This window comes from Ahaetulla prasina, chromosome 7, assembly GCF_028640845.1.
Source record: "Ahaetulla prasina isolate Xishuangbanna chromosome 7, ASM2864084v1, whole genome shotgun sequence".
Classification (NCBI taxonomy): Eukaryota; Metazoa; Chordata; class Lepidosauria; order Squamata; family Colubridae; genus Ahaetulla; species Ahaetulla prasina.
Window position 1 is genome coordinate 7,863,680 of NC_080545.1, and position 23,953 is coordinate 7,887,632.

A 23,953-nucleotide genomic window follows, 5' to 3' on the forward strand; every position below is an offset into this window, starting at 1 on the left:
TACCTATCATCTATCTATCTATCTATCTATCTGTCTGTCTGTCTGTCTGTCTGTCTGTCTGTCTGTCTATCTATTATCCACCTATCATCCACCTATCTATCTATCTATCTATCTATCTATCTATCTATCTATCTATCTATCTACCTACCTACCTACCTACCTACCTATCATCCATCTATCGTCTGTCTGTCTGTCTGTCTGTCTGTCTGTCTGTCTGTCTGTCTGTCTGTCTGTCTGTCTGTCTATCTATCTATCTATCTATCTATCTATCTATCTACCTACCTACCTACCTACCTACCTACCTACCTACCTACCTACCTACCTACCTATCTTATCTATCAGCTTAGATTTCATATCCCTTCCCCCCCCCTTTCCGGATACTCATCAAGCTGCATTATAAAAAACAGAAGCTGTCTGTCTGTCTGTCTATCTATCTATCTATCTATCATCCACCTATCTATCAGCTTAGATCTCATATCCCTTCCCCCCCCCCCTTTCCGGATACTCATCAAGCTGCATTATAAAAAACAGAAGCTGTCTAGCTGTCTGTCTGTCTGTCTGTCTGTCTGTCTGTCTGTCTGTCTGTCTGTCTTCTATCTATCTATCTATCTATCTATCTATCTATCTATCTATCTATTATTTCTGTGTCAATCTTATCTACTGATCAATCTATATCCGACTGCCAGCAGTTCAATCCTAACCCGCTCAAGGTTGACTCAGCCTTCCGTCCTTCCGAGGTCGGTAAAACGAGGAGCCAGATTGTTGGGGGCCATGGGCTGACTCCGTAAACTGCTTAGAGAGAGGGATGGAAAGCGCTGTGAAGCGGTATATAAGTCTAAGTGCTCTTGCTATCCCTGTGCCAATTCACAAGACTTCCCAGCTTGGATGGTCTTTCAAATGCGCTGACCTCTTCCTGTTGCATTCAAGGCGATCAGCACCGATGAGATTTGTCATCTAATAAGCCTTTCAGAAGGATGCGCTCCTTCTCTCTACTCGTCCCCACCGTGGAAGATTGACAGCTGTGGCATTTAAAAGGTCACACTAGCAAATGTGTGTGTGTGGGGGGGGGAGGATTTCTCATAACCATTGCCCTGAGTTAACTTCTTCAGTGCCTACCATGTTTAAGCATTTCTTCTTCTGTGTAAGCTGAAAGCTGAGGTTTGGAAGTTAAGAATGTCTCAGGACAAATTTAAAGACAAAGGAGTTCATTCCAAGGTGCGTTATCACGTGTCTGAATTTTACAAAAAAGCCCAATTTATGATCCATTTGGCTACGGTCCATACAATCCACATGTCGTTTCCAGAACCCCAAACAAAGAATGTTTTGATCTACAGTAGTGGCCAAAATTGTGGAAACCTTTTGGGAAAAGTGTATTTTTGAGGTTTGATGGCTAATAACACCACTTTTTTGGAGGGAGTTTCAAGAGAATCCTATTCCACTGCTGGAATGGCCTGGGAATAGCCCAGATCTTAACCCAGTTGAAAATCTATGGAGCCGACGAAAGAAACTTGTTAGTCAGAAGCGACCCAGCAACAAAACTCAGTTAATAGAAGCCATCGTTCAATCTTGGTTTCACATGATAACAGCTGCAGAACTCGAAGACTTGGTTCACTCCATAGGAAGACGTTGTAAGGCCATCATTGATGCTAAAGGTTACCCAACTAAGTATTAACTGACATGGGGATAATTTTCGTATACCTCGTTTTTTCGACGTGTTTCGCTTTTCTTCTTTAGAAAATACACTTTTCCAAAAAAGATTCCACAAAAAAAACCTCCGTTTCGGAAAAAAACTTTTTTCTGCCTCCGAAAGCCTCTGAAACAGAACTTCAGAAAAAAAAAGCCTCTGAAACTCTGTTTGGAGGCTTCTTTTCTGAAGTTTCATTTCTGATGCTTTTTTCAGCCCCTGAAACCTCCGTTTGAGAAGCTGGGCGGAGCTACATTCGGAATATAAGACGCACCCAGATTTTCACCCTCTTTTCTGGGGGAAAAAGGTGCGTCTTATACTCCGAAAAATACAATAAATTGTTTTCTTAATTTGAAGGTGAAAGGCAGGGGGCATAGGGGCCATTCATTTTACACCACAAAAGAGGAACCACATAACAGAATATTAGTCCAGCAATATTTCATTGCAACAAAGTTCACAGAGTTAAAAAACTTATGCACTGAAAGGATTTCAAATAATGAATAAAATTTGCACATCTTTCCACAGATAAATAAAAGTGAAGAAAACACACAGTTCACATTTAGAAATATTGCGTCCCTTTTTTTAATATTGGACTACATCTGAAATGTATTTTTTTTAACTCGTAAAAGTATCTTCCCATTACATTTTATTTTTTTTTAATTAAATTTATATGTCATCCATCTCACCCTGAAAACAGATTAATAATAAATTGCTCCTGGATAGATCAGCTTTTTAACAAAAAGACTTAAAACTATTTAAATGAAAAGGTATTGTTCTCTTTGAAAACACCATAGTTCTAATTAATTGTTTGCTTGTCAAATTATAGCAACATCCCTCGTTTCAAAGCGGTCTCAAACTTACTGTTTTATGAACTGTGTCTCTGAATTTATTCCAGATGTCATCTTTTGCTTATATCTCACATGTGGTAGCTGACTGCTATCATAACACAAGGATTCAGATCAGTTCATAGTTTACTGTAACACAAATGTTTGGCCAATAATTTTCCACATAGATCATATTCCTCTATCAATCTGGAACGTCCTATATTAAGACAAACTCGATTTATTTAACTGAGTTCCTTGCTCCAGAAATGCTACACTTCTGCTTATTCAAATACTTGAGAATAAGCAGATATAACCCTAGGGATTCATAAACCGTGTTTTTTAAATTCTTAAACATAATCCCTCCTTAATGTATATTTAAGGAAAATGTAGGTCTATGAAGTTTCTCCGCATTTGTTGTTTTTCAGTCACTAAGTCGTATTCAACTCTTTGCGACATTATGGACCATGGATCTCCGTCCTCCACTATCTCCTGGAGGTTTGTCCAAATTCATGTTCTTCACGTCGATGACCCTCTCTAGCCATCTTATCCTCTGCCATCTCCTCCTCCTTTTCCAACATCAGGGTCTTTATTATTATTATTATTATTTATTAGATTTCTAGACTGCCCTTCTCCCGAAGGACTCAGGGCGGTGTACAGCCAAAATAAACCATAAACCATATACAATTAAAAATGATTTAAGAAACTTATTATACAGATGGCCGAAAAATTAAAATATTTAAAAATCTAAAAACCCAATTTAAAACAAATAGAATTTAAAATTTAAATCTAGGCAATTTAAAAAGAAAAGCCTTAAGCCAGCCCCGCGCGAATGAACAGATGTGTTTTCAATTCGCGGCAAAAGGTCCGAAGATCAGGTATTTGGCGTAAACCAGGGGGAAGCTCGTTCCAGAGAGTAGGCGGTCCCGTAAGTACCCAGGTCCCAAGCCATGGAGCGCTTTGAAGGTGGTAACCAAAACCTTGAAGTGCACCCGAAAGGCAACAGGTAGCCAGTGCAGTCTGCGCAGTCTTCTCCAACAATCTTCTCTTCTCTTCTCATTTGGTGGCCAACATATTTGAGCTTCAGGCTTTGGTATCTGTCCTTCCAGAAAACAAGTCAAGCAGTGGTAAAATCCTCCGCGGATTGCCACCAGTTCACTGCCCACGCGTGTGCGATGCGTGCCAAAAGTACACTGTGCACATATGTGCAGTGCGCACCAAACATATGCTTTGCATGGAAAAAGAAGGCTTAACAAGGTAAGTAGAACAGCAAGGGGGGGGGACAGCTGTACTGCGCGGTTTAGATTCGCTGGAAAGCAGGATATCCTGCTTTCTAGCGAATAGAAACCGCGGAGCACAACACTGATCATCGGTTCGCATGAACTGGTAGCTTTTCTTTTTTTTTTAACTACCGGTTCGTCTGAACCGGTAGTTTTTATCAGTACTGGTTCGCCTGAACCAGTGCAAACCGGTAGCATTTCACCCCTGCAGTCAGGGTTGATTTCCTTCAGGATCGACTGATTTGATCATCCTTGAAGTCCAAGGGATTTAATTTAAATCAAGTTGATTTAAATCACGATTTAAACCGTGATTTAAATCACTAGTAAAAAGGCTTGATTTAAATCATAATTTGTAAAGAGCAACCGTCACCTCTATCCCGCAGCGGCTCCTCCTCTGACCTGCTGTTGACTCACTGACAGGCCCAGTCACTTTAAGGGACGCCTGGCGATGCGGCAGGGACACAAAGTGAGGGACGTGGCGGGCAGCAGGTGAGCGGATGCCCGCTAACAGTCACTGCCATGATGGATCTGAAATGACAGGTGCTCTTTAAAAGTTAGGACTCATTTTTGCTGGCAGTTAGAATCTTTAATAGTATTATCTGTGAACAAAATGCTTGGGAAAGATTGAGGGCAAACGAAGAAGGGGACGACAGAGAACGAGGTGACTGGATGGAGTCACTGAAGCAGTCGGCGTGAGCTTAAATGGACTCCGGGGGATGGTAGAGGACAGGAAGGCCTGGAGGAACGTTGTCCAGGGGGTCGCGATGGGTCGGACACGACTTCGCAATTAACAACAACAAAATCTGCCTAACCAAAGTTTCCGACTACCTTCTGGAAAAGCAAATATTCATTCATTCCTACAAAAGTCCTGAAAAGTTAGGTTTCCTTCAACTGTAATCGAATTATTTCCGGCTGTGTGACTCTCATACCCAAAACAACTATGGAAATTCATCCAAAGTTGTGATATTGTTAGAACTCCTTCTCCATGAATGCAAAAGAAGCTACAAGATAAATACATTTTTGCAGAGAATAACATACAAAGTGGTTAACAGGACCCTAAAATGCTGTCCCCTTTATATATTAATCCACAGATTAAAATTACGGGATTTTTCCTCCAGTTTTTCTAGTTGACAGCTGTTTACTGCTGTCAATTCTCAGCCTTGATGTTGTCTTCTTCTGTCAGTTGACTAAATGGATTTTTCTGTCACTAAAATGGATTCCCCCCTCATAGTTTTAACCTTTCCAGACATAAATCTCTTCCAGAATTCAAATTAATTCCTTAGTAGATCACAAACGAAAATCGGAATATTTATGAATTCAGAAGACCATCTTTCAGTAAGTTCTTTTCCGGGAAAAAGAACTTGGGACATTTTCAGTATGGATGTGAATTCACTTAGTTCTACACTTCGTTTGTGTAAGAAAATATATATGGCCGCTCAACTCACTCTCCATGACTCTGAGTGGCTTACAAGGATAAAAGACCAACAATGAGAACAAAAAAGAAATAACCAACATTCCGGTGCGAACAACAATCAAATAAGCCGCTTGATGGGCTCCATCCCACTTTGGGATGGAGAACTATGGGCCCCAGAGTGGGATGGAGACCTTCAAGTGTCAAAGCAGGGACCAATCTTTTCTCCGTAGGGATAACGTTCCACAGAGAAGGAGCCACCACAGAGAAGGCCCTTCTTCTTGGTGTTGTGATCTAGGCCCAAGCAGTTATTAACCAGACACAATCAGACCTAAACAAATGTATCTTATTAGAACAGCTGAGAATTACTTTATTCTCAGCTTAGTCCAAATTAAGTCCAAAACAAAGTCCTTCAGAAAAAGTTCTTCGGCCTTATCAAAAACCTTTGTCTTCTATGGCACCCTGCCAAAAACTTTTCTTGGCAAGAACCCCATGAAGTTCATAAACAAGAGACGCTGACTAGAAACAAATGTAGCAATGTTGCTTTCCTACAAAGAGCCCAAGAGCTGTTGCTGCTCTTTTAAGCCTTATGGGAGGGGCCAATAATCTCCTGGCCTTACTCCCGAGTGGTGCTTTTTGCTTTAGCTGCTCTTGCCTTCTGGCAGCTCTTCGCAGGCTCCTCCTGTTCCTCTGCCTCTCTGCTGTCTGCCTCTGGAGACTCCGGACTCTGCACATCGCTCCCAAATGGCCCTGGCCCCATCTCTGCCTCTGACGCAAAGCCCTCATCCAGGCCTTCCCCAGAATCCATGACTGGCCCATGGCCCTCCCCAGCCTCCTCACTGTCCTACTCCGCTGCTAGCTCCACGGGCTGGTGGCGGACCACAACACTTGGTCCCTCTAGAATAGATGGGCCTCCTTAGGAGAAGATATCCATAACATCCCTTCCCTCTCCGCTCTGGTGCATCAGGTAGATTTCACCAGGTAGATTCCTTCAGATTCCGAGGTTTGAGGACTGATGCAGTTAATCAACTTTCCCCTTTGTTTATTTTACATGTCTACAAATATATTTATGGATACCATTGTGGAGACATCAATGTGTCCTACTCCCTGGCTGTTTTTGTGCCTGCTTGTCCAACAATCTAAGTAGCTGTTGGACAACCAGGCACATAAACAGTCAGGGAAGCGACTGAAGCCTAAGAAACATGCCCCTCATCAAATCTACAGTAGTGCTGATGTACCCCCAACTTATCAAGTACTTAGGAGATGGGGGGGCTTGGCTGCCCAAGGAAACAACAGCCAATGACTTAATAGCCAGTCATCAACACCCCAATCTACATCTAAAAAGCTGCACACAACAGACACCAGATACAGTAAATGTCACACACAGAACAACCCAAAGCCCACAGAGAAGATCCCCGAGGGTGGCTTCCAGCACGAGTCCAAAGGCTCAGAAGACAAAACCTCTGATCCCGTTGACCGACCCAGATTGGATCCTGCAACTTTATCCTGGTGCGCGCATATTGGCCTTCATTCGTGTCCCACTCTTGCAATATTTATAAAGAGAGATAAGATGGCTCCATTTGTTTATTTTATTTATTTATTATTTACATTTCTATACCGCCCTTCTCCGAAGACTCAGGGTGGTTTAACAGCCAAGTTAAAAAGACATATACAAAAATTAAAGCACAATATTTGAAATTTAAAAATCTGAAACCATAAGGCCGAATATTAAAATAACAAGTAATAAAACCACTCAATTAAAAATTTTAAAACCTCTAGCCTCCTCCTGGGTCAAATTAGCAGAATATAACTCAAAAGTACAGAACAGAAGGTATGGGAACAACCATCTTATCCAGAGGTAGTGTTGTGCCTCGCCCCCCCCCCCCCCGCCGCAGCTAGGCCCCTCTCATCTCCTGCTATCTCAGCCAGAGACTGATAGTGCAGAAGCATGTCCTGGCATGCCTCCAGCCCCCAGCCCTGGCACCATGCCCGGACAAACCGAGCAAACAAACCTCCCTCCGATAGCATGTGCGCCTGAAGCCAGCCACGAGCTGGGATTACCGGCAGCTGGGGACGAAACGATGCAATGGATAGATCCACGCTTCCGGAGAATGGAGAGGCGACGTCAGCAAAAGGAAGGGAGGGGCAGGCCTGGATAAGTGCTGAGTCATGGAGCCACACCCCATGGCCTATATAAAGGATCTGCTTTCTGGCATTCTTTGAGTCAGGCAAGTCTAACTTGGATTGCTGAAGTCACATCCTGGTCTCCTGCCTGCCCTGAGAACTCTGACAGAACTTTGGCAAAGCTGCAGAGGCTTTGCAGCCACGCTTGATACAGACTTCCCCGACCCGGCCGTCAGAGGAGGAGTGCGACACAACAGGTTCGTACCGGTTCAGGCGAATCGGTAGCGGAGATCACGGGTGGGCCCACCCATTCCCCCCCTCACCCCGCCTCTCTGACATCCTATTGAGGCACGTCTTCAAGGCCGGGAGCATGCGCAGAAGGTGCACAACCAAGGAAAGCGCATGCACGGAAGGCCGGGCGTATGTGTGGAAGGCACACGCATGGAGCATGCGGTGAACCAGTGATAAGAATATTGGAAACCCACCACTGATCTTATCAGCTTATTTGATATTGAAATAGTTCAACAGATAAGAGCAACCAAGGGGCTCTACTGAAGGATGTTCAATGGTTGCCTGTATGCAAAATAAATCTCTTTTTTGTTGTCAGCCACCTCATTTCAGAAAATACAAACATTTGAGGCTCCAGTGACGTCACCGCTCCTGCTGGGTGCTCTAACAGGGCACTCCGCGTTAGAAGATTGTAAAAGTCAGTGAAACAGTATAAATCACTGTTCACTGACCTTAGCACTGACCCTTTGGGCAAAAGAGGGTTATGCAGAGCTGTGGAAAAGTGGTAGATATAGACAGGGGGTTTGCTCTTAAGAGCGAATTTTCCTGGATTTATGATCCCACCGAATTCCACTCCCTCCAACTTCAAACGCGCTCCTGTTTTTTCAGGAAAAGGAGTAGGAGAGTCGCTTCTGCTCAAAAGGACTTATTAAATTGATTGATTTTCTAAGCAGACGGAATTTCTGGCGTTCGATCTTTGATGTAGAATCAACACGGCAAGTACCGACTCCCTTTTTGAAACCTGAAACCTTTCTTTGTCTCTGATTAATTGACTTTTAAAATGGCGTCTGAAAGTGAAAGTAAATTTTTTTAGTACAACAAAGTAGCGTTATTTGTGGATTGTTACAAACGGAGTTCTCTTATACTGAATGGAGTAAAGGGAAGTTGTTAAGTTTAAATTCCTGATCTTTTTGAAGACAGAATGGCAGCTAAACCTTTAAAGCCTTCTGGAAGAAGGGGATCTGAACCAATTGAGGATATATTGAAAGAACAATTAAAACTTTCTGAAGATAGGCAAAAAGAGATGATGGAGAATTTTAATGCAAAAATAAGAGAAGATATTCTCATGGCAGTTCAAGGACTGAGTAAAAAAATTGAGGGATTGGAAGAGGAAATGCAACAGATCTCTCAGTCAAATAAGCATTTAGAAGATAAAATGCAAGGTGTTCAGAAAAAAGTGGATCAAAATGAAGATCAGGTTGTGATATTACAATATAAACTTATGGAAGGAGCTCTTAGAATTCGTGGTATGCAAGAACAGCGAGGAGAAGACTTAAGAAAAATTATATCAGAAGCATTGGCTGAATTTATTGAAGTGGAACCCCAAGAGGTAGCTTACCAAATTGATAAAATATATAGAGTTAACTCCTGGATCGCAAGACAGAGAAAGCTTCCTCGGGACATTGTGGTTTATTTTGTGAAAAGGACTATGAGAAATCAGATTTTGCAAGTTTCATATCAGACAACTTTAAAAATTGGAGAACAGGAGCTGAAGGTGTTGAAAGAGATTCCTTCAAGATGTTAAGAGATAGGAAGGAATTTGTTTTTTTTACACAAGAACTTAAAAAACATCAGATTCAATTCAGATGGGAGGTGCCAGTTGGACTGACAGTATTTTATCAAGGAAGGAGATACAGAATTGACACTGTTTTAAAGGCAAAGGATTTTCTTTCTACAGTTTTGAAAGTTGAAACAGAAGTGATAGAAAAATTCCAGGACATCCAAGAAGACGTGGTGATCCAAGAGCCTTTATTGCTGCCAGCATTAGAGGAACCACAAGAGCAAAGGGTGACAAGAGGAGCTCTTAAGCGTAAAGAAGAGCAACAGTCTCAAAGTAAAAGTCAGGACCCCAGTATGGAATTTGGCTGAGATGGCTAAAATCTCAGCTTTTTAAAAGACAATACGCAGGAAAGATATTTAATTGAATGGAAAAATGGATTGATTATATACAAAACAGATATCAGATTAAGAAATATCAGATTGCCTTTGAATAATTAGAAAGTTATTTTATTTAATGGGAGGGGTTGGGAGATGAAAAGCTTTGGATGAGGTTAATTGGATTGGAAGGAAAATTTTATTCTATGTTTGGTTTATGTATAACAATACCTTGTGATTGACCGGGAAGCCGGGGAAGGAGGGGAAGGGTTTTTGGGAGGAGGGGGAAAAAGGGGAAATGTCTTTGTTTTTGTTTTTTTAAACTTTTTCAATAAAAAAAGAAAAGAAAAAGAAAATACAAACATTTGAATGCAATTCAAGGACGTAATATTATCTCCAAGCAAAACTGACGTACAAACGGAGCCCATGTGTACAAATGGTCTTTAATCCTGAGGACCAGGAAGGTGGAGAATGGGCCTCTTAAGGCCATTATTGTATAAAGTGGAATTCAGAAACAACAATATCAGTCAAAATGCAACACAATCGGCCGATTCTGCAGGAACAAATGGAAATCAGATTACTTTAGAGCAAAGATGGAAATAAATGGCTGGTAAGGTCAGACGAAAGGTAATCTTATTCATACACTAAATCGTCTTTCTTTTGTGGAAAGGAAAAATCAAGGTAATTTCAATGGCCGATAAATAATGCATGAAATCACTTATATAAGCAGAAGAGCCATCAGGAACAGAGACAACAATTTCTACGTATTTCTCGTTCTGAGTACAAGGGCAGGCAAATAGTACATTCTTCAATAAGAACTTTAAAGAGGAGAGTTTAACACAAGCACTGGAACACAGGTCATCTTTCTATTATATCTTTCTATTTGACTTCTGGAGGCAAGTTGACCGCTGATTAATTGTCCTCACTGTCAGGGAATTTCTCCTTAATTTTGGGTTGCTTGATTGGTTTCCATCCATTGCTTCTTGTCCTGCCTTCAGGTGCTTTGGAGAATAAGTTGACCCCTTCTTCTTTGTGGCAACCCCCTGCGATATTGGAAGGCTGCTTATCGTATCACCTCTTGTCCTTCTTTTCATTGAAGTAGACATACCCAATTCCTGCAACCGTTCTTTGTATGTTTTAACCTCCGGTCCCCTAATCATCTTTGTTGCTCTTCTCTGCCCTCTTTCTACAATCTAACTCTCAACATCTTTTTTATATTGTGGCGATCCAAACCGGATGCAGCATTCCAAGTGTGGTCTTACATTATAAAGTGGTATAAAGATCACTTTACGAGCTCTTGATTCTGTCTCTCTGTTAATGCATTAACACTCAAAAACAAACAAGACAATGTTTGACTTCCTAGCAGAGCAAAGCAACCGTAATTTTAGTAACGGTAAGTACAGCAGACTAGAAGCATTTGAAATGTGGATTGTTGTTGAATGCCGATTGAATGTTGAAATGTTACCTATATTTTGGGTTGACAAAAATCAGAAATGAGAAAGGTGATAAGCCGCCGGGAAAGCCAAGGGAAATCATCAAAACCATATAAAAAGCGAAAGCTAGAATATTTTGGACATGTGATGTGACACCCAGAAAAAAATGGCGTACTTCACTTAATCCTCCAAGGAAAGATTAAAAACAAAACGAGGTCCAGGCAGAAAAAGATGATCATGGCTTCAAAACCTAAGGGACTGGTTTGACAAAACTCAACAGCACGTTCTCATGAGGCTGTTGACAAAAAGAGGACTGCCAACATGGCTGCCAACATCCAGTGATGGATATGGCACAAGAAGGAGAAGAAAAAGTATAGTAGAAATATGTAGGAATGATTTGCCCTGATTTAAGGACATAATTTGTTCAAAAGGATTAGAAGCAAAAGAATGGAGTTGCACTCAATGCTAAAAATTTCCACCCTGTCTTAGAAATCTAGGTTGAAGTAAGTGTATGTAGAGTAGAGTAGAGTAGAGTAGAGTAGAGTAGAGTAGAGTAGAGTAGAGTAGAGTAGAATAGAATAGAATAGAATAGAATAGAATAGAATAGAATAGAATAGAATAGAATAGAATAGAATATATGGAATGGAATGGAATGGAATGGAATGGAATGGAATGGAATGGAATGGAATAGAATAGAATAGAATAGAATAGAATAGAATAGAATAGAATAGAATAGAATAGAATAGAATAGAATAGAATAGAATAGAATATATGGAATTGAGTGGAGTGGAGTGGAGTGGAGTGGAGTGGAGTGGAGTGGAGTGGAGTGGAGTGGAGTGGAGTAGAGTAGAGTAGAGTAGAGTAGAGTAGAGTAGAGTAGAGTAGAGTAGAGTAGAATAGAATAGAATAGAATAGAATAGAATAGAATAGAATAGAATAGAATAGAATAGAATAGAATAGAATAGAAGGACTAGGGGAGACATGATAGCAGTGTTCCAATATCTCAGGGGTTGCCACAAAGAAGAGGGAGTCGGGCTGTTCTCCAAAGCACCTGAGGGCAGGACAAGAAGCAATGGGTGGAAACTGATCAAGGAAAGAAGCAACTTAGAACTAAGGAGAAATTTCCTGACAGTTAGAACAATTAATAAGTGGAACGACTTGCCTGCAGAAGTTGTGAATGCTCCAACACTGGAAATTTTTAAGAAAATGTTGGATAACCATCTGACTGAGATGGTGTAGGGTTTCCTGCCTAGGCAGGGGGTTGGACTAGAAGGCCTCCAAGGTCCCTTCCAACTCTGTTGTTATATTATATAGAATAGAATAGAATAGAATAGAATAGAATAGAATAGAATAGAATAGAATAGAATAGAATAGAATTGAATTTTATTGGCCAAGTGTTATTGGACACAAAAGGAATTTGTCTTGGTGCAGAAGCTCTCAAAGTACATAAAAGATACATTTGTCAAGAATCATAAGGTACAGCACTTAATGATAGTAATAGGGTACAAATAAGCAATCAGGAAACAATATCAATATAAATTGTAAGGATGTAAATGTTAATAAAGACAAATGGGAAGCCTTTATTGGAGAACAGAGATCAAATAAACGAATATAAGCTAGCTGGATATCTTATTAAGTATTTTAAAACTATAATAGATTACAGACGATAATTGATTACAAATGATTGCATATTGTAGTTGCAAACTGTAATTTAGCATGAGCTGGCAGCTGTCATAAAATGCAAATCAACTTTAGGCTGCATAAATCGAAGCACGGTTGACCAAAAAATGGAAAAGAAATAATAATTCTGGCTATCCTGCTTTAAGAATCATGCTCCCTTGAACAGGTTCTCGAAAGAGCAACAAATCAAGGTATCTAAAAATAAGACTTCTTTACAGAGCCAGAAAGATAGCAAAGTTGAGGAGAGACAACCAAACGGGAATATAATAGCTCTCTCTTAAAAACCCTAAAAAGATGTTATAAGGAGAAGGTCAAGATTTGTTCCCGTTCAGTTCCAGTAATGGATTAGGAAGACGGATGCTATCTGAACATTAAAAAAAACAAAAAACACTTTTTAGCAGTAAAAGATGGTTGAGGGTGGAACCAATTACTCAGAAATATGGGTTCCTTTCATTGGATGTGCTTGAGCAAAAATCAGTCGGCCATCTTTTGAGGCGCTTTAATTTGGTCTCCTTCTAATGGGAGCAGGAAAGGGGTGTCACTTTGAGTAATGTTTTAAGTAACTATCGTGTTTCCCCGAAAATAAGACCCTGTCTTACATTTTTTTAAAACCCTGAAATAAACGCTTGGCCTTATTTTCGGGGAGGTCTTATTATTTTGGGGCGCGTGGAGCAAGATGGAGCTCCTCTTACCGTCTTACCTCTATTTCCAGCTCTGTGTTTAAATATTTTCGGGGCTGGCTTATTTTAGCGTATGCGCTCAAAAGCCCGATTCGGCTTATTAGAATAGTATAGAATTTTTTTATTGGCCAAGTGTGATTGGACACACAAAGAATTTGTCTTGGTGCATACGCTCTCAGGGTACATAAAAGAAAAGATAGTTCGTTCTTTCTTCGTCTTATGATTCTTCGTCAAGAATCATAAGGTATAACACTTAATGATAGTCATAGGGTACAAATAAGCAATCAAGAACCAATCGATATCAATATCAATCATAAGGATACAAGCAACAAAGTTACAGTCATACAGTCATAAGTGGAAGGAGATGGGTGATGGGAACAATGAGAAGATTAACAGTAGTGAGGTTTAATAATAGTTTGACAGTGTCGAGGGAATTATTTGTTTAGCAGAGAATAGAATAGAATAGAATAGAATAGAATAGAATAGAATAGAATAGAATAGAATAGAATAGAATAGAGTAGAATTTTATTGGCCAAGTGTTATTGGACACACAAGGAATTTGTCTTGGTGCAGAAGCTCTCAAAGTACATAAAAGATACATTTGTCAAGAATCATAAGGTACAGCACTTAATGATAGTAATAGGGTACAAATAAGCAATCAGGAAACAATATCAATATAAATTGTAAGGATGTAAATGTTAATAAAGACAAATGGGAAGCCTTTATTGGAGAACAGAGATCAAATAAACGAATATAAGCTAGCTGGATATCTTATTAAGTATTTTAAAACTATAATAGATTACAGACGATAATTGATTACAAATGATTGCATATTGTAGTTGCAAACTGTAATTTAGCATGAGCTGGCAGCTGTCATAAAATGCAAATCAACTTTAGGCTGCATAAATCGAAGCACGGTTGACCAAAAATGGAAAGAAATAATAATTCTGGCTATCCTGCTTTAAGAATCATGCTCACTTGAACAGGTTCTCGAAAGAGCAACAAATCAAGGTATCTAAAAATAAGACTTCTTTACAGAGCCAGAAAGATAGCAAAGTTGAGGAGAGACAACCAAACGGGAATATAATAGCTCTCTCTTAAAAACCCTAAAAAGATGTTATAAGGAGAAGGTCAAGATTTGTTCCCGTTCAGTTCCAGTAATGGATTAGGAAGACGGATGCTATCTGAACATTAAAAAAAACAAAAAACACTTTTTAGCAGTAAAAGATGGTTGAGGGTGGAACCAATTACTCAGAAATATGGGTTCCTTTCATTGGATGTGCTTGAGCAAAAATCAGTCGGCCATCTTTTGAGGCGCTTTAATTTGGTCTCCTTCTAATGGGAGCAGGAAAGGGGTGTCACTTTGAGTAATGTTTTAAGTAACTATCGTGTTTCCCCGAAAATAAGACCCTGTCTTACATTTTTTTAAAACCCTGAAATAAACGCTTGGCCTTATTTTCGAGGAGGTCATTATTTTGGGGCACGTGGAGCAAGATGGGGCTCCTCTTACCGTCTTACCTCTATTTCCAGCTCTGCGTTTAAATATTTTCGGGGCTGGCTTATTTTAGCGTATGCGCTCAAAAGCCCGATTGGCTTATTAGAATAGTATAGAATTTTATTGGCCAAGTGTGATTGGACACACAAGGAATTTGTCTTGGTGCATACGCTCTCAGGGTACATAAAAGAAAAGATAGTTCGTTCTTTCTTCGTCTTATGATTCTTCGTCAAGAATCATAAGGTATAACACTTAATGATAGTCATAGGGTACAAATAAGCAATCAAGAACCAATCGATATCAATATCAATCATAAGGATACAAGCAACAAAGTTACAGTCATACAGTCATAAGTGGAAGGAGATGGGTGATGGGAACAATGAGAAGATTAACAGTAGTGAGGTTTAATAATAGTTTGACAGTGTCGAGGGAATTATTTGTTTAGCAGAGAATAGAATAGAATAGAATAGAATAGAATAGAATAGAATAGAATAGAATAGAATAGAATAGAATAGAATAGAATTTTTATTGGCCAAGTGTTATTGGCCCCAAAACGACTTTGTCTTGGTGCAGAAGCTCTCAAAGTACATAAAAGATACATTTGTCAAGAATCATAAGGTACAGCACTTAATGATAGTAATAGGGTACAAATAAGCAATCAGGAAACAATATCAATATAAATTATAAGGATATAAATGTTAATAAAGACAAATGGGAAGCCTTTATTGGAGAACAGAGATCAAATAAACGAATATAAGCTAGCTGGATATCTTATTAAGTATTTTAAAACTATAATAGATTACAGACGATAATTGATTACAAATGATTGCATATTGTAGTTGCAAACTGTAATTTAGCATGAGCTGGCAGCTGTCATAAAATGCAAATCAACTTTAGGCTGCATAAACCGAAGCACGGCTGACCAAAAAATGGAAAAGAAATAATAATTCTGGCTATCCTGCTTTAAGAATCATGCTCACTTGAACAGGTTCTCGAAAGAGCAACAAATCAAGGTATCTAAAAATAAGACTTCTTTACAGAGCCAGAAAGATAGCAAAGTTGAGGAGAGACAACCAAACGGGAATATAATAGCTCTCTCTTAAAAACCCTAAAAAGATGTTAAACGGAGAAGGTCAAGATTTGTTCCTGTTCAGTTCCAGTAATGGATTAGGAAGACGGATGCTATCTGAACATTAAAAAAAACAAAAAACACTTTTTAGCAGTAAAAGATGGTTGAGGGTGGAACCAATTACTCAGAAATATGGGTTCCTTTCATTGGATGTGCTTGAGCAAAAATCAGTCGGCCATCTTTTGAGGCGCTTTAATTTGGTCTCCTTCTAATGGGAGCAGGAAAGGGGTGTCACTTTGAGTAATGTTTTAAGTAACTATCGTGTTTCCCCGAAAATAAGACCCTGTCTTACATTTTTTTAAAACCCTGAAATAAACGCTTGGCCTTATTTTCGAGGAGGTCATTATTTTGGGGCACGTGGAGCAAGATGGGGCTCCTCTTACCGTCTTACCTCTATTTCCAGCTCTGCGTTTAAATATTTTCGGGGCTGGCTTATTTTAGCGTATACGCTCAAAAGCCCGATTGGGCTTATTAGAATAGTATAGAATTTTTTTATTGGCCAAGTGTGATTGGACACACAAGGAATTTGTCTTGGTGCATACGCTCTCAGGGTACATAAAAGAAAAGATACTTCGTTCTTTCTTCGTCTTATGATTCTTACGATTCTTCGTCAAGAATCATAAGGTATAACACTTAATGATAGTCATAGGGTACAAATAAGCAATCAAGAACCAATCGATATCAATATCAATCGTAAGGATACAAGCAACAAAGTTACAGTCATACAGTCATAAGTGGAAGGAAATGGGTGATGGGAACAATGAGAAGATTAACAGTAGTGAGGTTTAATAATAGTTTGACAGTGTCGAGGGAATTATTTGTTTAGCAGAGAATAGAATAGAATAGAATAGAATAGAATAGAATAGAATAGAATAGAATAGAATAGAATAGAATAGAATAGAATAGAATTTTTTATTGGCCAAGTGTGATTGGACACACAAGGAATTCGTCTTGGTGCATATGCTCTCAGTGTACATAAAAGAAAAGATACCTTCATCAAGGTACAACATTTCCAACACAAATGATGGTCAATATATCAATATAAATCATAAGGATTACCAGCAACAAAGTTGCAGTCATACAGTCATAAGTGGAAGAAGATGGGTGATGGAAACGATGAGAAGATTAATAGTAGTGCAGATTTAGTAAATAGTTTGACAGTGTTGAGGGAATTATTTGTTTAGCAGAGTGATAGCCTTCGGGAAAAAACTGTTCTTGTGTCTAGTTGTTCTGGTGTGCAGTGCCCTATAACATCGTTTTGAAGGTAGGAGTTGAAACAGTTGATGTCCTGGATGTGAGGGATCTGTAAATATTTTCACGGCCCTCTTCTTGATTTGTGCAGTATACAGGTCCTCAATGGAAGGCAGGTTGGTAGCAATTATTTTTTCTGCAGTTCTAATTATCCTCTGAAGTCTGTGTTTTTCTTGTTGGGTTGCAGAACCGAACCAGACAGTTATAGAGGTGCAGATGACAGACTCAATAATTCCTCTGTAGAACTGATCAGCAGCTCCTTGGGCAGTTTGAGCTTACTGAGTTGGCGCAGAAAGAACATTCTTTGTTGTCCTTTTTTGATGATGTTTTTGATGTTAGCTGTCCATTTGAGATCTTGCGATATGATAGAACCCAGAAATTTAAAGGTTTCTACTGTTGATACTGCGTTATCTAGTATTGTGAGAGGTGGAAGTATGGAAGGGTTTCTCCTAAAGTCTACCACCATTTCTACGGTTTTGAGTGTGTTCAGTTCCAGATTGTTTTGGTTTTCTCCCTATCCGTGTATCTCTTCCAGGATGTGTCTATAAATGAAACTTTACAACTTCCAGGTGTTACAAACCAGAGCCAGGATTTGAAAAATAACAGATTTCTACTGGATTTTTTGTGTCTTCCGTCTGCACATGTCAACGCCTCAGGTGTCAAGAAACACAATTTTTCATGTTAGCCTCTTTTCGTTTACGCCAATAAAGGACTGAAGCCAGAGAAAAAGAAAGGAAATTGAAGCGTTTTGCAAGGGAAACACATCTTTTATTTGTAATAAATCTCAAATAAACCACTGGTGGGTGTCAACAGTCCAAAATATATAACAAGACCATACTACAAATGTGGCCAAACCTATTGGTACAGGAAGTCCTTGATTTACGGCAGTTCATTTAGTGACCATTCAAAGTTACAACAGCACTGGAAAATGTGACTTACAGCCGTTTTTTAGAGATACAACCTTTGCAGCATCCCTTCAAAATTCAAATGTTTGGCAACTGATTCATATTTATGACTGTCATAAGTCAGGTTCTCCCCTTTTACAACCTTATGACGAGCGAAGTCCAGATTCATTTAACAACTGGACTACTAAATTATCAGCCGCAGGGATTCACCTAAAAAACAGTGGCAAGGAAGGTCGTAACACGGGACAAAATTCATCTCACAAATGTCTCACTTAACAACAGAAATTTTGGGCTCAACTTGCGGTCGCACACGGTTAAGTCGTAAATTGTTTTTTTCTAAAATTCCCCTTTCGGGGAAGATGCCTTTTGGATTGAGAAAGCAAAATTAGAACTTTTTGGTTAGGTCACAGCCACTCTAGGGTCACAGAAGAAGAAGGAAAAAATGAAGCTTTTTGGAAAAGAACTTCAACTCTACAGTTAAAGATGCAAAAAAAAAAAAAACCCACAATATTATGGAGTTGTTTTGTGGCCTCCGGTACCAAGTGCCTTCGATCTGTGCAAGGCACAATGAAATTAGATGATTATCAAGGCAGCTTGCGTCCCAGACGTATGGGTGCTCCTCTTGTGGCCTATCGGCCGCCAGACCTTCCAGCAGCCGAATTGGATGAGGAAGAGGCGTGGGAGTCAGGCTCAGCATCAAGGCAACCTGAGAGCGCCAAGGGGGAAGAGGGAATGGAGCGGGCAGAGAGAGAGATAGAGGCGGAGCCTGGGCTGTCCGTCAGCCCTCAGATGGAGAGTCAACAGCCCCCAGATCTGGAGGCGGCTGATGAGGAAGAGGAGGAACAGCTGGGTCCAGTGCCTGACGCACGGATGCACAGAAGGCAGAGGAGAGGAGAGCAGTGGAAATCTATGGGCCGATCCTTGGGACGGAAGAGCCACCATTGCTAGCGAAGCTCCACTCTAGCTCAGGGGATAAAAGGCAGGGGGCGGAGATGAATAGGTGTGGCAGGAAATTATACATCTTCATGCCAGACAGACTAGTTAGCCTGCGGTAAGAGAGAAACTTTTTGCTAGGGTTGCCGGCGCTCCTAATAAAGGAATCTTTTGAGTTCACGTCAGAGGGTTTGTCCGCAGGCTGCTGGCGGACCACAACAATTTTGTCCCGATGGTACCTTTGGGAGAACCATGACCTGGATCAGTGAGAAGCTCCATAGATATATGTTAACCCTAGGCCCATGATGGCGAACCTATGGCACATGTGCCAGAGATGGCACACAGCGCCCTCTCTGTGGGCACACGAGCTGTCACCCCAGTTCAGCTCCACTGCTCATGAGACATGTCGGCCGCTGGCCAGCTGGTCTTCGGGTCTCTGCCGCAGGGGGCATGCTGGGGCGTGTATGCCTGGAGGGATGTGTGCGCATTCACAGGGGCAGGGTGAAAGCATGGGGGCCGCACACACATTGCATTTTGGGGACGGGGCACATGCGGGGTGTTGTGCCTCGCCCGCCCTCCTCTCCTCAGCCGGGCCCCTCCCATCTCCTGGTATCCGATTCAGAGTCTGATAATGGCCTGGCATGCCTCCAGCCCCCAGCCCTGGCACCATGCCCGGACAGAATGTCAGGAATGAACAAACAAACCTCACTCCCACAGCGTGTGAGCACGAAGCCAGCCACGTGCTAGAATTGCCGGCAGCAGATCAGGAGGAAGGGAGTTCACAGTGGACGGATCCCCGCTTCCGGAGAATTGAGAGGCGACGTCAGCAAAAGGAAGGGAGGGGCAGGCCTGGATAAGTGCTGAGTCATGGAGCCACACCCCATGGCCTATATAAAAGACCAGCTTGAGTCAAGCAATTTGAGTCAAGCAAAGTCTCATCTGGTTTGCTGAAGTCACACCTTGGATTCCTGCCTGCCTGAGAAATCTGAAAGGAATTTGGCAAAGCTGCAGAGGCTTCGTGGCCACGCTTGATACAGACTTCCCAGACCCGGCCGTCGGAGGGGGAGGGGGACATGACAGGGGGGCACGCACATGCACAGGGTGCATTAATAGGGCCACGTGTGCATTACATGGGGGGGGCTGCACGCATTGGGCACTTGGTCCAGAAAAGGTTAGCCATCACTGCCTTGGGCACACCCAATGTGAGTTCTCACCACCAATGTTTAATGAGCCATAGCAAGCAGCCAGACAGTGTTAAGACCTTTCACCAGGAAGACACTGAAAGAAAAACACAGCTGAAACACAGCCGGATGCTCTCATTCATTCTCTCTGGAGATGTTCCTGATCCAAAATCCTGGTTTGTTAAAAATATCCGGAATTTGGACGGAAGTAATGACCAGTCAAAAGGACTGGGGCAACTTGGAAGAAGCTTTCCCAGCCAAGTCAGATCCCGCAGATATAAAAGATTCAATTTTTTATTTTTTTTGGTATGTCGTGCAAGCACGTTGCACCCTTTCTCTAGAGATAAAATTCTATTTCTGTACAGGATATATTTTACCTAATTTGAAAAAAAAAAAAGTCCTACTTAAAATTCCCTTAATAATGTGTTCTCCCTTCTGCTGAATATTAATTGTTCTTTGTTTTTTTTACTTGATGCATTAAACTCTCTGAGATATTGTGTCAGTTTAATTCAAATAATTCTACCATTATATTGTTCTCAGATTTTTCTGCTCAGCTCACAATCCGCGTAATTTTATGGTACATATGGACAGCTGCTAAAATGAACATTTCCTGCCTTTTACTAAATAAGGTCACTAATAATGGATGTTCAGGACAGTCTAGGGTAGGGTTGTTCACCCTCGGCAACCAACGTCTGGAATTCCCCAGCCGACCGATTTATTGCTAAACAGCGTATGCACAGAAATCTTCTTAAACTAACAGTCGGCACCTGCCTGGAATTAGATGAGGGTCTATAGCAGGGGTCTCCAACCTTGGCAACTTTAAGACTTGTGGACTTCAACTCCCAGAATTCCCCAGCCAGCAAACCTGGCTGAGGAATTCTGGAAGTCCTCCAGGCTTAAAGCTGCCAAGGTTGGAGACCCCTGATCTATAGCTATCATCCACCAATTGATTATCTATCATCTATCGATTTCATCTATCGATCTCATCTATGTATCATCTATATCTCTCATCCATCAATTTTGTATCTACACCTATCTTTTCATCTATCTCATCTATCTGTCTATCTATCTATCTCTTATCTATCTATCTCTATATCTATCTATGGTATCTATCTATCTATCATCTATCAATTTCATCTATCTACCTCATCTATGTATCATCTATATCATCCATCAATTTATTATATCTATCTATCTATCTATCTATCTATCTATCTATCTATCTATCTATTTCTATCTACGGTATCAATCTCTATCTATCATCTATCAATTTCATCTATCATCTATGTATCCTCTATCGATTTCATCTATCTATCTATCATCTATCAAATTCATCTATCTACCTCATCTATGTATGTATCATCTATATCATCCATCAATTTATTATAGCAAAGCTGACTGAGGAATTCTGGGAGTTGAAGTCCACAAGTCTTAAAGTTGCCAAGGTTGGAGACCCCTGGTCTATAGAATCCAAGGAAGGTTGGACTTAGTTTGCTTGTGGCTGCGTAGGAATTCTAGGCTGATTCCTCTTTTGACTCCACCCACAAGTTCTACCACTCCTCCTACACAGATAATGTTGGCCTGCTACAGGAGATACCTCTACGGGTGAGCTGCTGGGGGGGTCACAGGGGTTCGGGAGAACCTCTAGCTACGATTCTGTGCAGTTTGGAGAACCCCCAAATCCCACTCCTGGCTGGCCGTGCCCACCCCGCCCCGCCCCGGAGTCCCCACGCGTCCTGGTTTGGATGCAGGTTAAGTGCAGGGTGCAAACGGAGGATTGGGGAGGGCAAAAAATGGGCCTACTGGAAGTTAGGGAAGTCTGTTTCCGGCCTCCAGAGCCTGGGGAGGCCATTTTTGCCCTCCTGGAGACTCAAGGAAAGCCTCCGGAGCCCAGGGAGGGCAAAAATGTCCGTCCGTCTCCCCCCGCAGCCATGGTGCAGGAGGCTGACTAGGCCACGCCCACCATGGCCACGCCCACCCAGCAACGGGGCAGAGAACCCCTTGCTAAAATTTTGGAAGCCCACCCCTGGATACCTCCCATCACAATGCCATGCCTGCAAATCTTGAAAGATTCTTGACACAAACCCTGCCAATTCAGGACTTTTAAAAAACCTATTTCAAAAATGAAACATATTGGGGGAAAAAAAACTATTCGGCGTTCCCCATAATCAGGATGAAATAATTCAGACTATAGGTGGGGGGGGGGGAAACAACAACAGCACCTCCCACCTCTATCTTTTAAACGTATTTAGCAAAAGGTGTGATATTTTGTGAAGACAGCACGCAGGTGAATCCTTCGTTCAACCTCGTTTAATCTTATGTCAATCAGTGGTGGGTTTCAAATTTTTTTACTACCAGTTTTGTGGGCTTGGCTTAGTGAGCGTGGCTTGGTGGGCATGGCAGGGGAAGAATACTGTAAAATCCTTATTTCCTCCTCACTCCAGGGGAAGGTTACTGCAAAATCTCCATTCCCTGCCCACTCCAGGGGAAGGTTACTGCAAAATCCCCATTCCCTCCCCACTCCAGGGGAAGAATACTGTAAAATCTCCATTCCCTGCCCACTCCAGGAGAAGGTTACTGCAAAATCCTCATTTCCTGCCGATCAGCTGGGACTCAGGAGGCAGAGAATAGATGAGGGTGGAGCCAGTCAGAATTTTTACTACCTGTTCTCCAAACTACTCAAAATTTCCGCTACCGGTTCTCCAGAACTGGTCAGAACCTGCTGAAACCCACCTCTGATGTCATTGTTTCCTCAACCTTGGTTGGGGAATTCTGGGAGTTGTAGTCTACAAGTCATCTTCAAGCTGCCAAGGTTGAGAAACATGTGATCTATGTAAATGACTCGGCTACCCATTGCGGGGAAAAAATAATAATTCTTTGTTAGAGGGAGGGATCCACGAGACCAGGTCATGACACAGTTTGAAGCTCTTCTTTACTGACCCAACTCCCACTGCCCCATTCCCCACATTAATACCACTCTGAATTTAATAAGCGGGGGGGGGGGGAGAAGAATGGCAATTGTACTGCCAAAAAGGAGGCACCCTGGATGAAAGATAAGGATGTGGCCAGGATGGATTTGCATGGAACTGTGCCATCACAGCAGCTGTGCACAATTATGCAGAATATATTTTAAAAAAACCCTCTGTTAATAGTCACAGCATGTTGGCTGGATTAGCTGCTAAATAATTAATGCCCCATATTATTGTCAGCAGGTGCTTCTACAATTAACCTCTGGCTATCTAATTGGTTAATTTCCGCCAAGATGAAGCAGAGGCCATCCTTAAAACACAAATCCAATAAGAGAAAAAGAAACTTTCTGGTAGCTGAACCAACCGATCATAAGAATACTATCTGTTAAGTAATCAATTTTGAAGGCAGAAAGTCTCTTTCGGTTCTAGATTCAGGAACCTTTGGTCCAGGGGTGAAATCCAGCAGGTTCCGACAGGTTCCGGAGAACCGGTAGCGGAAATTTTGAGCAGTTCGGAGAATCGGCAAATACCACGGCCCCAGAGTGGGGTGGGAATGGAGATTTTGCAGTATCCTTCCCCCAGGAGTGGGGAGGGAATGGGGATTTTGCAGTATCCTTCCCCTGCCACGCCCACCAAGCCACACCCACCAAGCTACACCACGCCCACCAAGTCACACCCACAGAACCGGTACTAAAAAAAAATCGGATTTCACCACTGCTCTGGTCCATTTAGGGGGTGCCTCTGGAGCACAGGTAGTTCTTGTTTTACAACAGTTCATTTAGTGACCGTTCAAAGTTACAACGGCACCCCAAGA

General features: G+C 41.4%; 1 protein-coding gene across 2 annotated transcripts in view; it reads right to left on the bottom strand.

The window, feature by feature from the left end:
* Window positions 1–23,953, bottom strand: part of PRKAR2B (protein kinase cAMP-dependent type II regulatory subunit beta) — a 150,977-nt gene that overhangs the window by 90,746 nt on the left and 36,278 nt on the right. The window lies entirely within an intron of this gene.